The 15,370-nt window shown below is 43.5% G+C and overlaps 1 protein-coding gene across 10 annotated transcripts in view; it reads right to left on the reverse strand.

Annotated features, from left to right (window-relative positions):
* The window catches only part of ATP2B1 (ATPase plasma membrane Ca2+ transporting 1), a 60,691-nt gene extending 53,043 nt beyond the window's left edge, over positions 1-7,648 (reverse strand). For 2 of the 10 annotated variants that reach the window (XM_039703844.1, XM_039703847.1), the window contains exon 1: positions 7,277-7,471. The gene's annotated coding sequence lies outside the window, so the exon portion shown is untranslated. Of the gene's footprint in view, positions 1-6,170; positions 6,721-6,792; positions 6,922-6,985; positions 7,113-7,276; positions 7,492-7,519 lie in introns of those variants that run through there. The other 8 variants (XM_039703839.1, XM_039703840.1, XM_039703846.1 and 5 more) reach the window with 8 other exon arrangements.
* Between the last annotated feature and the right edge of the window lie 7,722 nt (positions 7,649-15,370).

The raw sequence follows: 15,370 nt of genomic DNA on the forward strand, positions 1-15,370 counted from the left end.
ACACGAACTGTAATGATTTGTGTTATTAATAAAGCAGAAGTAAAGCAGTTGTGCTAGCAGTGGTAAAGCACATTCTCTACTCTCTCCAGCTGTCAGTCTCAACTATGCATATTTGAAAGCCATTTGGAACAGACCCTGACAGCCAGTTTAAATCATTTCATGTTTCATACAATCTCAACTGAGTGAGACTGGTAGACACTGCTCTAATTTAAGTATTGATTTGTATTATGTTCCATAGGCTTCATGAAGTTCTGCACCAGCTTCATTCCCAAGTGAAGAAAAATTGGCAGATCCAAACAATACAAAGCAATTTGAAGTGCAATATCAATACTGATAGCAGTAGCACCTGGATGGAAGTGAAAAAACTCCTGTTCAATATGCATATTGAGATCCTGATCTACTGTCTACTAGATCTAAACAACCAGAAGAGATTCAAAAATACCACCCTTTCTTAAACAGTTTAAGGGCTAACCATACCTGCCACCTTTTCTACCTATTTATTGTTACTACCTGCTCAGGCTTCTCTATGTAAAAACATCAGAAACCAAGTCTGGATGCTCAACACAAGCAAAACTTATTTAACTCCACTGTAGTATCAGAAACCACATCAGGCATATATCAGGCATATAGTTCTTGTGTTTAAACCCAAATATACTTTTATAGAATGCCATTAGTTGAAAACTGGCACTCAAACCTCTCTCCTATCAAAGCAATAAGTTCAAGTTCTCCCATGTGAAAATGTTAATACCCTCCAGGGAATGGTTTCACGTGACTGCTGCACAAGGAGGAACATTCCCAACCATCAATCCAAAGATTCATGTTGCTTTCCTCATGTGAGCTTTACTTCTCACCTTGGAGAGACCAATTTGTGCACAAAGATTGTGTAACAAACCATCTAGTGGTGCACTGAGTAGACTCACAGGGGCAGAGATGGCACAAAAGAGGGGGGAATTATTGCAGTTAGGCTAAGATGGAAATGAAAGTAGCCATGAGGTCACCTCAGCCAGCCAGTGAAACTTTGCACTCATAGTGACAAGCCAAATAGGCAATTACAAATTATGCTCTCTCTGTTCCCAGCCTCTTGGATTATGCTGATAAACCAGCAGGTTCAGAAGGCCATCATAAAACTCTCACACAACTTTAGAATATTAAAAAAGCATCAAACATATTAATAGAAGTGACTAACACATCTTTTGATGGGGACTTGAAAGACTCCTATCTCTTGAAACACCTACCATACAAAACCAAATGTTTTCCAAGCTTTTGGAGAGTCTCAGTGATCACCTTCAACTTTTCAGCACACTCTACAATTTTCTTTTAAAAAAGTGTGCTCTAGCTAGAAGACTTCTTTATTGCTAGTGGCCTAAGTTCCTTATTTCAATAAAGACCATAGCACTATGGTTATTTCTTTCTACAGTGGAAAAACTCCACCAAACACAGCTAGTGACTCTTCCTCCTATCCCCATATGGAGTCACCAGTTGTTTAATTTTAAAATCTAGACAGAAGCCAAAATACACACCATAAGCAACACATCCTTGTATTTGCTGAGACATGGGCAATCCTGGAAGAGTCATGCAGGCAAGCCACCAGTCACTGGTCAAATAACAAGTGCAGAAAAAGTTATGTGATTTCTACATAAGGGCATATCTGTAACCCCCCACTGAAGAGCACTTCTGTTTCTTTCACTGGTGTACGTAATGCAAAGGTGACTAAGTTCATCTTTGATTCAAAATGTTAAAATTAATATGAAAGTTTAAGTTTTAATGACGATGTAAGCAGGAAAAGAGCACACTACTACAACCCTTGGGGCATGTCCCAGAAGTTAAATAGTTGCTTAAAGCAGAGTGAGCTGAATCATCTTTCCTGCCTTGAGTTGGGGTTTGTTGCTATCAACTGTGCAGAGCATGGTACATCCTGGGCCTCCTCTGTACAGGACCAGACACTGTACACCAAGTGGTGAGAAACCAATAGTGTTGTTTTCCCTGCTGCTACCTTATCTTTCTGTGAATATAAGGGCACAAGTAAGGGTAGCAGATTACAAGTGATAGGCTCCCAGAAGTGTGTTTTAAGAACATGGTGTTTCCTGTACTCACTGAGAATTAAGACAACATCCAGCTCATACACAATATTATGAAAAATGAGACATGCAAACCACTGAAGTTCACTGTAAATAGGAAGCCATGCAGAAAATTACCTAACTCTCATCTAAAAAGCAGCATCACATTATAGCCAGCAAGAAGCCAGGGCTACCTACCCTAGCGCTGAGGCTCGTCATGCTTTAAGTGGCAGAACCAGCCAGATTTAATGCCCAGCACCAGTTTATCAAATGTCATCCTCAAAATGGATCTATACACTCTTTAACTGCACAGTGCAGTTGCAAACATGAAAGCAGAAATATATTCTCTTTCTCAGTCCATTCCCCTTCAAAGGCAAGGCAGATGTTATTTGTCTGCTCTGTAACAGCAATTACATATTATCTCTTACTGGACAAAAAAATAAGTTATATTTATTTTCAAAGCTACTTCTGATTTCTTTTTTAAATGCCTCCTACATTTTCCTTAGATTTCTTCTCCCACAAGACCTTTGAAATACCAATGGAGAAAGCCTCATACCTACTTTGCAATTCACCAAAATTAATCTAATAACACCTCCTGCTGTCATCTGTCAGTTAGAGTAAGATTTATAAGTGGCAGCAGAAATAATTTTCATAACGTTTACTGGAATACCAATACCTTGAACAGACAGCTCCTTCAAAGATACTGCTCATATCAAGTGAAATCTGTCACAAAAACTAGAAATTCACTTTAACTGTATTTGAAAGCCTGATAATTCAAAAATAAAACACCAACTGGACAATACCATGTGTCTGTGTAGAAATACATTCTGTCTGAGTAGGTGCAAGATGTCTTAGTTTAATATTTTGCCTGTTGATTTCATTGTACATGTCACCTCCTGGAAATCCTCCTTCTATACTGCTCATTATCACTGCTTACATCTTCTGTGTGAAACTGCTGAACCCATTTTTATTTTTCACATGCATTAAGAGATGTTTCATGAACAAAAAAAATCTTACTTTTTTATCACTCTGCTGTTCAATTAATGAACATGGTCTTTTCAGCTAGCTAAAGCCTAAGTTAGGAGAACTTAGATAAAGTACCTAATATTAGGTATTGAAAAGTAGATGAATCCAATCTTTATAAAGGCAAGCTATTTTGAACAAATTAGCAAATCTTAATGCTTGTGAGAAATATCCATCCTCTATATAAAGTATCATAGGTTCACTTTTCTTTTTCAAACCACCAACAGTATCACCTCAACTTTCCTGCCTTCCTTGTTCTTCAATCTGTTAAACTTTGCAAGAAATAAAAATGTCTTCAGAGGAAATTTAACAGGTTTGTATAAAAAAGCCAAAAAACCTGCTTGAGACCATTGCACACACTCTAGAAAACCAGTAGGCAGAGCTAATCCTAGCTTTTTAGACAATTCTGCAACTCCTAGATTTTATCTGGTTTTTAATTAAAATACTCTATAGACAAAGATCCTTATCTGCTGAATTGCAACTTTTAACAAGTCTTCTTCGTATTATTACTTAAGACGAGTAGAGAATACTAGAGAATACAAATTTAATATTATTACTGCTATTTTATTGATACTTTTTTAATAAAGTAAGCATGCATTTCTATTAGAGATCTTTTACAGATTCAAGCAGTCTTCTTTATTTCTCAAAAGATATTTACTTTTAAATGCCCAGGACTTATCATAGCTGTTTGCTATTCTGCATTAAATTTGGCTAACTGAAATCTGACTTCACCTTTAAATAAAGTGTGAATCCCTTTTTGTACTAGTATTATTTTCTCTTTAAAAACAGAGAAAACATATATAAAAATGAAGAGTTCAAACACTGAAAGACATTCGTGAGGTCACATTTCAGTGGTAAAGAATGCCATTAATATTTAGTCTACCTTAATGGAAGAAATTCGAGTTAGAAGATACTTTAGGTTATCTTGTCCACCCTCATGTCAAGGGAGACTTTCTTGCTATGGCATATTATTGATTGTTTTGCCACATACATTTTGAACTTGCCAGTAAGTTCCCAGTTTTAAAATCTTAAATGTTGGTGAAGCTAATTTCTTCCAAAGCATCTGTTTTTGAGGTGGCTTTAGCAGATCCAGCCTATGTCTCTTCCTTCTTAGTATCATCTCATGATTACCACCCATTTATCACATTCTTCTTTCCTAGTAAATTCAAACAGCTAAAAATAAAGATAACAGAAGTAATTACCAGACCTTTGTGCCTTTGCTACAGGACAATTTCAAGCCTCTGAATTTCCTTGGAAGCTTTCTACAAAACAGTTTAGATGTTTGCAATTTTAACAGCTGACAGAAGTTCTCTATATTTTGTGGTCCACAAAAGAGTGACTTCCTAAATGAGACTCTTCCTTTAGATTACAGTGGATTTCAATTTGCAGGATTACCCCCAGATTATTAGCAGAATATGTATTACACGAATGGGGATCCTTTCCTTGTACCACCATACATTTGTATGTAATGCAAATTTGTGTAAGAAACAGACACAGTTTACTCTGCTAATGTGACAGAAGTCTTGTTTTTCTCTTTAAATTTCCAAAACCATTTGCTTCATATGCAGATGTTACAGCATGTGTGCTTACAAATAGCACCTTCACAATTCCCTTTAAAATTAGTTTTGACTTGTATCATTTGAATGATCCACACAGTTTTCCATGTGTTTTCCTTTGAGTGGATAGAAGTAATAATGCTGCAATTTAGCATTGACATAGGAACATTGATTGGGAAAACCTGCAAATATCTGTACACAGCACAGCATTCACATTTCCTTCAGCAAACTCAGCCTGGGTCGGTTACCATAATCATCAGTAGGAGCAGCAATAAACCGAACCACACAATGATGCTCTTCCAGACCAAAAATTTCACAGTGAAGTGTGTGAGTTTTTTTCCTCACTGAATTCAGTGACCACTTTTTCCACTGACACCAAGAGTTTCCATTCATTATGCCATAAGTATTAAAGCCCTAGTACATTGGAAGCTATTCCTGCCAGAAGAGCCAACAGTTTAAAGATACACAAGTTTACTTCTATTGGAATTCACAATTTGTGGTGTTTGGAAGAAATCCTTGAAAAGTGCCAACAAACAGCTCAAAAAAAATGGCCCCGGCTACAGCTACAGCTACCACCTTCTGAACACACATTATCAAGAACCAAGGAATTGGAAAGTTATCTAACCAACACCTTTCCAAGTACCGAAACACATTATTTTAACCCAAATTCATTGGGACCCAGGAATGTTTTAGAGATGCAGTAGCTATCCTACAGGAGGTAGTTTTCCAAAGGCACACTCACTTGGTTCACCAGGAAGTCAAGATTGCCAACCACTAATGATGAAGATATATCACAAGTACGGTGGGCTTGGAACTTGCCTTCTAAGAAGGGACACGATTTGAATAATCACCTAGCCAGTCACCTCTCAAGGACCAGCAAACATTCTCAGAATGAGGGTTTCAGGCACAGCATAAGATACTGTCACCAGCTCCTTCTGAACAGACCTTGAGAAGAAAGCCTCAGCAACTGAAGTTATAAATGTACAAATGCCACACATAACAAGTATTTAAGGATTTCTGTAATCTGGATCTTAAAATGACAAGAAAAAAAGCCCCCGAAATTTTGTTCCTGTTCTCGTCACCAGCCCCTACAGTTTAATAAGTCAAACGTAAAAAAGATTTTTGTGGGGTATGGATCACGCACAGCACCACATAACCGCCTGTTACAGCTGAACTCATACACTGTCCCTCAGGCTGCGAACCCTGGGACAGACTCAACCACAGTTCTCCGTTCCTAAACGCTTCGCCGGGCTCAGGCTGAGCCCTTTCCTGCCCCTGGCGAACACCACTCGCACGGCCGCTCTGAAGGAAACGCTCCCGGGGACAACAGACCGCTTTTCAAGAGATCTTCCTCTCGAAATCATAAGTCCTTCCGACTTCAGCCTTTACCGACTGACCGAGGGGCTCGGCAGGAAGCCAGGGCAGGCGGCGGCGCGGACACCCACCCCACTCCTCCCCACTGCGAGCGCTGCCTCCCGCGCTCGGCACCGGCCAGCCATCCCCGGCGGAGGCTCCAGCCCGCTCCCAAACTCACGTGGTGCACCAGCCAAAGGTTACACGCACCGCCGGGACGAGGATGACACCGCCGTTAGAGGCGCTTCCCACCGCGGAGCGGCCCCGCGCGGGGACGGGCTCACCCGCGGCGGAACGCCCGCGAGGGCTTCGCTCTCCCGGCCCCCGAACCAGTGCCGCATCCCTTCCTCGTCCGCGCCGGTCGATGAGCAGCCCGGCTAGGCATCGATAAATCAAACCAGCCCGTCCGCTCCGACGGAAAGCGGCGTACGACTCAGCCGCGGTCAAAAACACCGCCCTGGGGGCACGGCGGGCGGGCGAGGCTGCGCGGGTGCCGGGCTCCCAGCCCCCGCGGGGCGGCGAAGTGCCCGGGATGTCGGTGTCGTGCTGCCGCAGCGGGCTAATCCCGGCTACTTAACCCGGCGGGCGGCGGGGGCTCAGCACCACCTTAATCCACAACGTGAGCGCGCCCGCCCGCCAGGAGCTTGCAGGGCCGTGGCGTGCCGGCCGTGTCCAGCCGACACGTCGGGGTCCCCGACGGTGTGGCTGTGCGCTCCCGCGGCGGCTCAGCCCCGCATCCGCTGCCCTCAAGGTCACGCCGTGCCCCGGCTGCACGGAGGCGGCCAGGTGCACGCTCCGGTTACCTGCGGGGAGAACCGGCGAAAGCCCAGGAGCGCGGCACGCAGCCCCTCCGGCCGCGCCGCCCCCCCGAGCGAGCCCGGCCACGGCTCGCAGCCCCGCGGCGGGAGCGGAGCAACGCTGCACCTGCCGCCGCGCTGCTGCCCGGTCTGTCGGCGCGCCGGGAGTAGGGCCGCCCCGAGCCGCCGCCGCGCTTACCTCCGTGCCGTGGGGCCGCCACAGCCGCCGGTCGGGGGCCAGGACGAGGCGCCCGTAAACCTGACGCCGCCCGCTCGTTCGCTCGCCGAGCGCACAAGGTCCCCGCGCCCCCCCCGCCCTGCGGCCGCGCGAGGAGGGCGGGAGAGGGGGCGGGGGGGTGAAGCGGCGACCGAATTGGGGAGGGAAGAAGGGAGGGAGGGGGCACCGGCGCGGGGAGAGCCGGGGGAGGAGAAGGAAGGAGGGAGGGAGGGAGGGGGGCGCGGACCGCCCGCCCCGCCCCCGTCGCCTCACCGGCAGGAATCAGCGATTCGCCCTCCTCGCGGGCGCTCCCACCGTCGCCGCCGCCGCTCCCCGGGGCCCGCCCGCCTCCTTTCCCCCGCACGCACCGGGCAGCGCCGAGCGCGCCGCCGAGCCCCTGCGCCGCAGAGCAACCGCTACAGGAGCCGGGCGCCACCGGGCAGGGCGGGGCGGGGCGGGGCGGAGCGCAGCGATCCGCCCGCCTCCCGCCTCCGCCCGCCCGCCGCGGTCACTCACTTGCCCGCGCCCGCCGCCCCCTCCTCTCCCGGCGCCGCGGCCGCCGGTCCCCGCCGCCTCCCTCGCCGCCTGCGGAGCGCGGGCCACGTGACGGGGCCTCTCTGTCGGCCGAGGAAGGGGGGTCTCGACGTGCGGGCGGGAGGCTGACGCGCTTGTTTCCATGACGTCGGCGGGCGGGGCCGCGGCGTTTGATGGAGCCCGGCGGGCTTCGGGGGTCGGTGACTTTGCCACGAGCGGCTCCCGCGGGGCGGGGCGGGGGCGGAGCGAGGCGGGCTGTGGTGTCGCGTCCCTCCGCCCGTGGGTCGCGGGCCGCCGCCAGCGGGGACGCGGGCCGCCTCGAAGGGGCGGGGATCCCCCGGCGGCCGGAGAGGCCGCGGTCCCACGAGGGAGGGGCGGCCACCGTCCGGACCGGGGCCGTGCCCGGTGCCGTCGGGGGAGGCGCCCTAAGGGACCGCCGGGCGCCCGGGGCGCGGTCCTCCCCTGCCCCAGGGGGCGCGGGGGCGCCGTGCCGTGCCGGGCCGTGCCGTGCCGGGCCGTGCCCGCCGGGGCAGGGGCGGTGTCGCCCCACGGCCTCCCCCTCCCGAGAGCAGCCGGTGGGAGCCGCGTTGGCGGCTCCTGAGCAGCGGGCGCGGGGAGCGCGGCGGAGCCTGGGCGAGGCTCCGCTCTGTGTGCCGGGCTGCGCTGCAGCAGGAGGTCCCTGTTGCGTGGGGCCGCTGGCGGGTCCGGAGAGGCAGGAACCAGCGTGTCGCTCGCTGCCGACCGTGGGGATTAGGGAGCTCCGGATCCAGCCTCCCGTCAGGCGTGTCCGCCTCTCGGGGAGCCCTGGCAGCTCCCCCAGGAGAACGGGGAACGTGTAGGGGCCGCAGGTGTTCAGCGCTTCCCAGTCTCCAGCCGAAGGCTCTTTGATTGGAGAAAGGAAAACAAATGGGGTTATCAAGGTTTGAGCCCGAGTGAGCTGTCCGGAGAGACGCTGGTGGTGAATTACAGGACTGAGAATTACACTGGAAATGAAAACCCTGATTTCAGTTCTCTTCCAATGCAGTAGACCTCCCACTGCCCCCTCCCCCCAACGAAAAATACCCATCCATAAACTATGTCATTCTGTAACCCATTTGTGTGGGGGTTTGAGATGTGTTTTGACACCCTCCACTCTCATCTGTTGGACATCTCGCTCGAGTGACTGGCCAGCTGCATCCCAGGCTGTCAGGTTCTTTGAGCCTGCCATAAATACCCTGCTTCACCTTCATTATCGTTCAAATCCTAGCGCTGCAAAGGAAATGAATGGAGAAGCTTATGCAGCTCTACAGTCGCAGACCCGAGATGATGCAGAGCCTAGAGGGTTAAAGCAACAGGATGAAGTCAGCACAAAGCAGCCCACAAGGACTGGCAAATAAATAAATCATCCTAACTACGCTATTATTATGGCTTGCCTGAGGTTCATTGTCTCTTTCTTTTTTACCTGAATGTCTGTTACATTCTTCTCCTTGCTCAAGAGAAGCAATCAAAAGGGATTGTGAGCAGTAAATGGCTCCTGCCCATTTTGAATGTTGCTAAAAATACTATCTTACCTCTCCATATCTAGAGGTCAATTGAAAAATCAAAATAATGAGGTAAGCAATCCTGCAGACTGTTCTGTTGAGGAGATTTCTTGCATTTCTTCCCAGAAGGAGAATATAAAACTATGTGAACATACATAAAACAAATTCTCTTGCATTCTGTTTGCAGTTCAGCACCCTCCTCTGCACTTATGGCTGTAGCTCAGTGAGGCTTCCTTCCCCAGGCATTTGGAAATTACATTTCTCAATACAGCTTTATAAGACTGGCAGATGTGTTCTGCACAATTCTGTCATATCTCCTGGCTCTCAGGCAGATAAAATTAGCTTTGGTACAGCTAAGAAGGAGATGATGTGTTTAAAGCACTGCAGTTTGGGTGCATGTCTGTACCTGCTTCCATTTGTCTTGAGGGAAGGTGGGTAGGTTGTGCTTCAATACTTTTTCTATGAAATGGGAATAATGTCCTATTTTATTCACAGGAAGGGAGCAAAGGTAGGAGGGGTACATATAATCATTATCTTTTATGACAGAATTCTCTAAGTGGATACATTTTTCAAGGCACACAATAGTCACTTAATGTTCCTTTTCATTGATACACAGGGATAGCATAAAAACATGCAACACATTGACTGAAAATAAGGAGGAATTTCTTATATCTCCACATAATCTTCTCCCTGAGGATTTAAAAATTTTCCAAATTAATCCTCAGTATCCAACATGCTTCATGATTTTTTAAATTTTATTTTCTTTTTGCGAAAAAGAGGTTCTCCTGCTGTTTCTGAAGATTAGGACATATAATTGACTAACAGAAAACATTCTCCATAATGTAGGTCACCAACAGTATAAAGCAAGCAAAACCGAGAAGCAGAAAGGACTATTTCTGGAGATCTTTCATTTAACTTTTGGAGAAACGGCATCATTTCAGGAAAATTCAGAGTGGTTTGCAGACCATTTGGAAAGGCCAGATTTGATGAATCAGTGCCAGTACTTCAGCCCATTCCATGACCAACATGCTAACAACACAAGCATCAAACATTTTAATAGACACAGAAAATGTGTCTCAGCAAATATAAGTAGATTGCCTGTATCTAATCTACTTACTATGAGACTTTTAACATAAGAGTAAGAATTAGAGTATTTGGATCATTACAATATTCGGTCAAAAATTATTAAGGTGACCAAGATCTAAATGCCCACCTCACCATCCTGTATTAACTAGGGGATTTTTGGCAAAATCTCACTATGGGCTCGATCTGAGAAGGGAAAAAACAGGCTTTTCATAGTTTGTGTATAGATCTTAACTTTATTGAAACTGTTTTCTTGACTGTTGTTCTACTGATCCTGTTCAAACTCAGTCAGTTTATTAGATTGGATGGAAGTGGAGAGCACAGACACAGCATGAGGAATTAGGGGAATATTTGTGTGAGCAAGGAGATATGAGTGTCTTAAGCTTCCAGGGGTTTTGCAGAACCAAAAGTTTCTGTACCAGGCACGCGTTTCCCAGTTGATATTAGTTCAGTACTACTGGTTGACCAATCTCTTCAGTCCACCATGGAGAAGATCCCTGTTTTCCATGCTCCTGGCTGATGGGCTGAGCTTGTTCCTGACAGGCCCTGGAGGTTATGTCTTCTGATTGTTCTAGTATCCTCCACCCTAAAAGATCAATCTGTTTCCTAAAACACTAAACAGCCACCTAAGATAGGCAAACAATAGACTACTCACTCATCTTTAGGTGGCACAATGACCAAATTGCTCTGTCATTCACCCATGCAGCCTAACAATGACCTTGCGTAACAAAACAGTATTTCCATTTCATCTTGAAATCTTCCACCCCACCCTTAGGAAAGAGGCTTATCTGTAAACATTTGCATTTTTATCAGTTCAAAATTCTTCCTCTTGACTGTTCGGGAACTCAGGATTTGTGCATAATGTGCTTCCCTTCGAGAATGCATATGATAATTTCAAATAGTTGATTTTATTTTCTGTATTCAATTTGCCTCTCAACAATTTTGGATCATCTGGTTTTTGGGGTTTTTTGCGTTTTTTTTTATTCGGTTTTATGTTTTACTGTGATACTGCAGGATCAGGAGGGTGGAAGATTAAAAGAATAAACAAAGAAATATGAAGAGTAACAGAGTTATTACACAAATCGGTTTTCATGTATGTTGTATATTAACAATATATAATATTGTTATTTTATGTTGTATGTGTATCAGAAAAAGATACACTGGACTTAATATGTTAATTGTTCCTTCTTTACCTGTTCTTTTCAAGCACATCTGCAGCTCAGCAACACTACAGTCCCAAAGCAAGTGAAAGAGTGGAAAGGTATTTCCTGAGCAAGGGCAGGATGCCTACATGTAAATTTAAAAAAAAAAAAAAAAACCAAACCAAACCAAACCAAACCAAACAAACAAACAAACAAAAAAAACAACCAAAAAAACCCCCCCAAACAAACAAAGAAACAAAAACCCAAACAAACAACCCAACAAAAACCCAAAAACCAACAAAACAAAACAGTAAAGCATAAATCCTGGAATTGATGAAGAATTCAATCAGTTAAAGGATCAAGCAGGCATGAGAGAGAAGGGGAAAATAGAGCTGGGTGGGGTAGCAATAATTGAAACATCTATAAAGAGCAGGAAAAAATATTTACAAAGATTTCATGATAAGATATAAATCATTAGAACCAAGTATGGACAGTGATGACATAGTATGACCATGGCTGCCTCCACGTGAAAGTGAGAAATAATTGGTGAATGGATGTATGCTATCACTCATTAAATAACTGTGTCTCCCTAAAAATACATCCAGTGAGCATCTAGCTACCTCCACAGAAGTGTCTTTTCCTATGTAGAACTTCCCCAATTTGTAGTTGATACTTTCTTCCCCATGGCAAATTCATTCTTTAATTCCTAAAGGATGGCCAAAGTTTCAAGCAAGGCTGTCCTTGCAGAAACTGGAAGCAGTTTTGTCCAGTTGACTAAAAGGGTTTGTTAATAAGCTACTGTTTTCATTTCCCAGGAATTGCTTTTAGGCATCAACTCACAGTACCTGTCCTTTGTATGGACACACATAGCTCTTGCAGCTCACCTACCACCCCAAGACTCAAAATGATGGGAGTGCCCATTATATTACCAAACCAGAAAAGTCCTTTTGGGGGTTTATGGTATGTACACTTCTGGATTGAAATAAAAATGTTAGTTCATTAGGTTGATGATACTGTAGGTGTTTATCGATATGATGCTTTTTAAACCTTCTAACTGGTCTGATGAAGCTGTGGCCTTATCTTTGAGAGCCTCTTTTCAGCTGATAATAGTTTGTGAGGCTTCATTGATTTCACTCCTTTTTGTGACCTATTCCAGTTCATGCTGACTGACTGAATATCTTGTTTGTAAATTGTAATGTTGTGTTCCTCTCCTCTGTGATCAAGTGACAAAGAACTTATTTTTTTTCTTCCTCTCCCCAAGATAAGAAGCAAAAGGAGTAACCAAACTATCTCTCTGTCATCAACATCCCTGACCAGCCTGAGTCACACTCCTGACTCACAAAAATTTGTCTTACAAAGAATAAATGTAGACCCTCCCTGATCTCATCAGTGCTGGGTAATTTTCTTAAGGAAAAAAAAAGCTCTCTTAGCAATGCTAGTTCTAAGTCCTTTGGGTAAGAAAATAGTTCAGTTAAGTATTAGGTTCATTCAGCAAACATTAGCATTTCTGCCCCTTAGCAATTTTTCAAGGTGGTTTGAAGCATTTTAGAGTCATTAGAGGAAACAGTTCCCATTCTTTCAGTAGAGATGCACTACCTTATTTGTACTACCTTAGTCAAGAATTAATCATTCAAATAATAAATGACTACCAGAACATAGAGAAATAAATTATTTGTTTACTTTGTTGATCACATACAGCTCTAAATCATCTTGTCTGCTTTCAAGATACTAAGGAAATTATCCCACCTACCTAAAATTGCTTTTGAAGAATATTACTAATGGACTACTTCACATGCATTTTTTAATAGTTTAAACCTCTGGGCTCAGCCTTGCAAGACTTATTCAAGAATAATCTTTTGCAGGTTATAAATACAGATCTGAAGATTATCAAGATCAAAATTTGGATATCTATGAAAAGTTGTGGCTATAAAATATCTAGTAAGAAAGCTTCAAAACAAATCACTCTTTACAGTTGTATAAATTATAGCAAAAGTATTTAAAAATGTTTATATTTGTGTATATATAAAATCAAGTATGTTTACAGTGTTTAAATGTAGACTATGGGCAGTCAAAAGAAGTCTTGAGTGTTGTTTCTATTGTCAGGTAATAGAATACAATAGAATCATATATATTAAGGTAATTAGAAAAAAAAGTTTTAAAAATAATTCAAAATGTTGCTTGTCAACTCATAAAAATGAGGAAAATTAACTAAGTTCTTATAACACAAACTATATTTCTATTACGTAGCAGTAGAAAAGATCAATAGGGTTTTCCTCTAAGTTCCCTTTTGTCAATAGGATAACATGGCAGACTTGTCTTGAGCTAGCAGAGCTTGAATATACCATGTTATGGGTACTTCTAGTAACAGTACTGCTGTGGGTTATCCTCAGGCTACAACATGTTAGGCAGAAGTAAAGGCAGTTTGTTTTACGAGAGAAGTGGATTAAAAAATGGAAAAATATTTTGTTTGTGACAGCAGTCCAAACATTGGCAATTTTGTTGCCTTCAGTTCTGACTGGATTCAGTGAGAGCTGCAAATGCTTAGTAATTACTAGAGCTGATGTCTATTTTAGTAAAAATAAAATAGGATTACTAAAAGGTATTTTAAAATAAAACATGTAAAAGGCTTTTAGATCTATTCAATATTAGATCTAGAGTAAAACCTAAATTTGTTTCTTTATTTTGCTTCACTCAGCTTGATGTTAATTCACTGTTCAACCACTTCTCAGTGCCTTTCATGTTCAAGCCCCAAGCCCTGGCAGTGCCTTTTTTATGAAGCCATGCACTCAGAGTGGTCCACCAGGACAGCAGCAAGGACCCACAGCTGCTCTGTGAAACTAGTTAGGAGTAATTGTATGAGATGTCCTTTACAGCATAAGTGGTGGCCTTTAAAAGTATTGCAAGACCAACTGGCCCTAGGAAGAAAACTAATGTGGGTCCATTCACAGATGTGGTTCATAGAGTTTCTTAAGAATAAAGTTGGAGTTGCTGGTTCAAAGTGCCAGAACTATCACAACCTGTTTTGAAAATGTCAAAAACTTTGATCTTTGTAAACACTGTGTGTTTATCTGCCTCCCACCTTTATGTGGTTCTGATGAAGTTCATGATGCTCTGTCAAATTACAGGGAAATGTAAGTGCTTGGAAAAGGCTCAAGAATCCCTCTCAAAGATGTGGTAGGTATAAATAAGTATAAAAACATACATATACATATAGAGATCTTGCTTTAGAAGGAAACTCTCCTTTAAAAAGATGTGCAGCTACAACTCTAGAACAGTATTATAATTTAAAAAAACCCAAAAAATTAAAAATTGTAAGAAAACAGTAAAATCACCATAAATTCCATCAATATTAGAAAATCTACCTTGCTACCCAAGCCAAAAGTTTTCCTTTCCTTATTACTGTTTCTTTCCCTATGCATATATCCCTATCCCTCTGAGTTTTACTGTGGCAACAAGCAAAAATAACCATTTTAGGAAGAAAGTTAGGAGATCTGATAGTTTAAAATGGGAACCATACAAAATGTTGTTGGCTTTTGTTTGTTTGTTTGTTTTTGTTTTATTGGTTTATTTGTTTGTTTTTAAAAAGGAACCAGAACTCTTATGCTAAACCATGGAACTTAACCACAAGAAATGAAATCAGCAAGAATTAAAGACCTCTGTAGCCAGAAAAAAGACAGTGTTGTACAGATAAGGTTTGTTTGGCTTTTTTCCCTTTTCCTCTGATCTATTCCTCTTTTCTAAATTAGATAAAAAACGCCATGAAACATTAAATTGGCAGGCAAGTAAAGCTAAGATAAAGCACCTCTCTTAAACCCATAATGCCAGGAAAGTCAGAGATGTAGCTATAACAATACTCTTACCCCATACTGCAGTACTTTTAGAGTGTGGACTTTCTCATTGTTGGCTGAGATAGATAAAAAAAATCACATAATTTTTTGCCTCTCCACAAAATTTTTTTTGAGGTTGAGGAGTAGAATTTTTTAATAGTTTGCTACAACATTTCTATTTTCTCCTGCAATGTGTTCTTCACATTGGGATGTATTCTTATAATATTTTTGGGTTTATTGTTGACAAAAGTAAATACAGGT

Source organism: Passer montanus, unplaced genomic scaffold, assembly GCF_014805655.1.
Source record: "Passer montanus isolate IOZ18808 unplaced genomic scaffold, ASM1480565v1 scaffold17, whole genome shotgun sequence".
Classification (NCBI taxonomy): domain Eukaryota; kingdom Metazoa; phylum Chordata; class Aves; order Passeriformes; family Passeridae; genus Passer; species Passer montanus.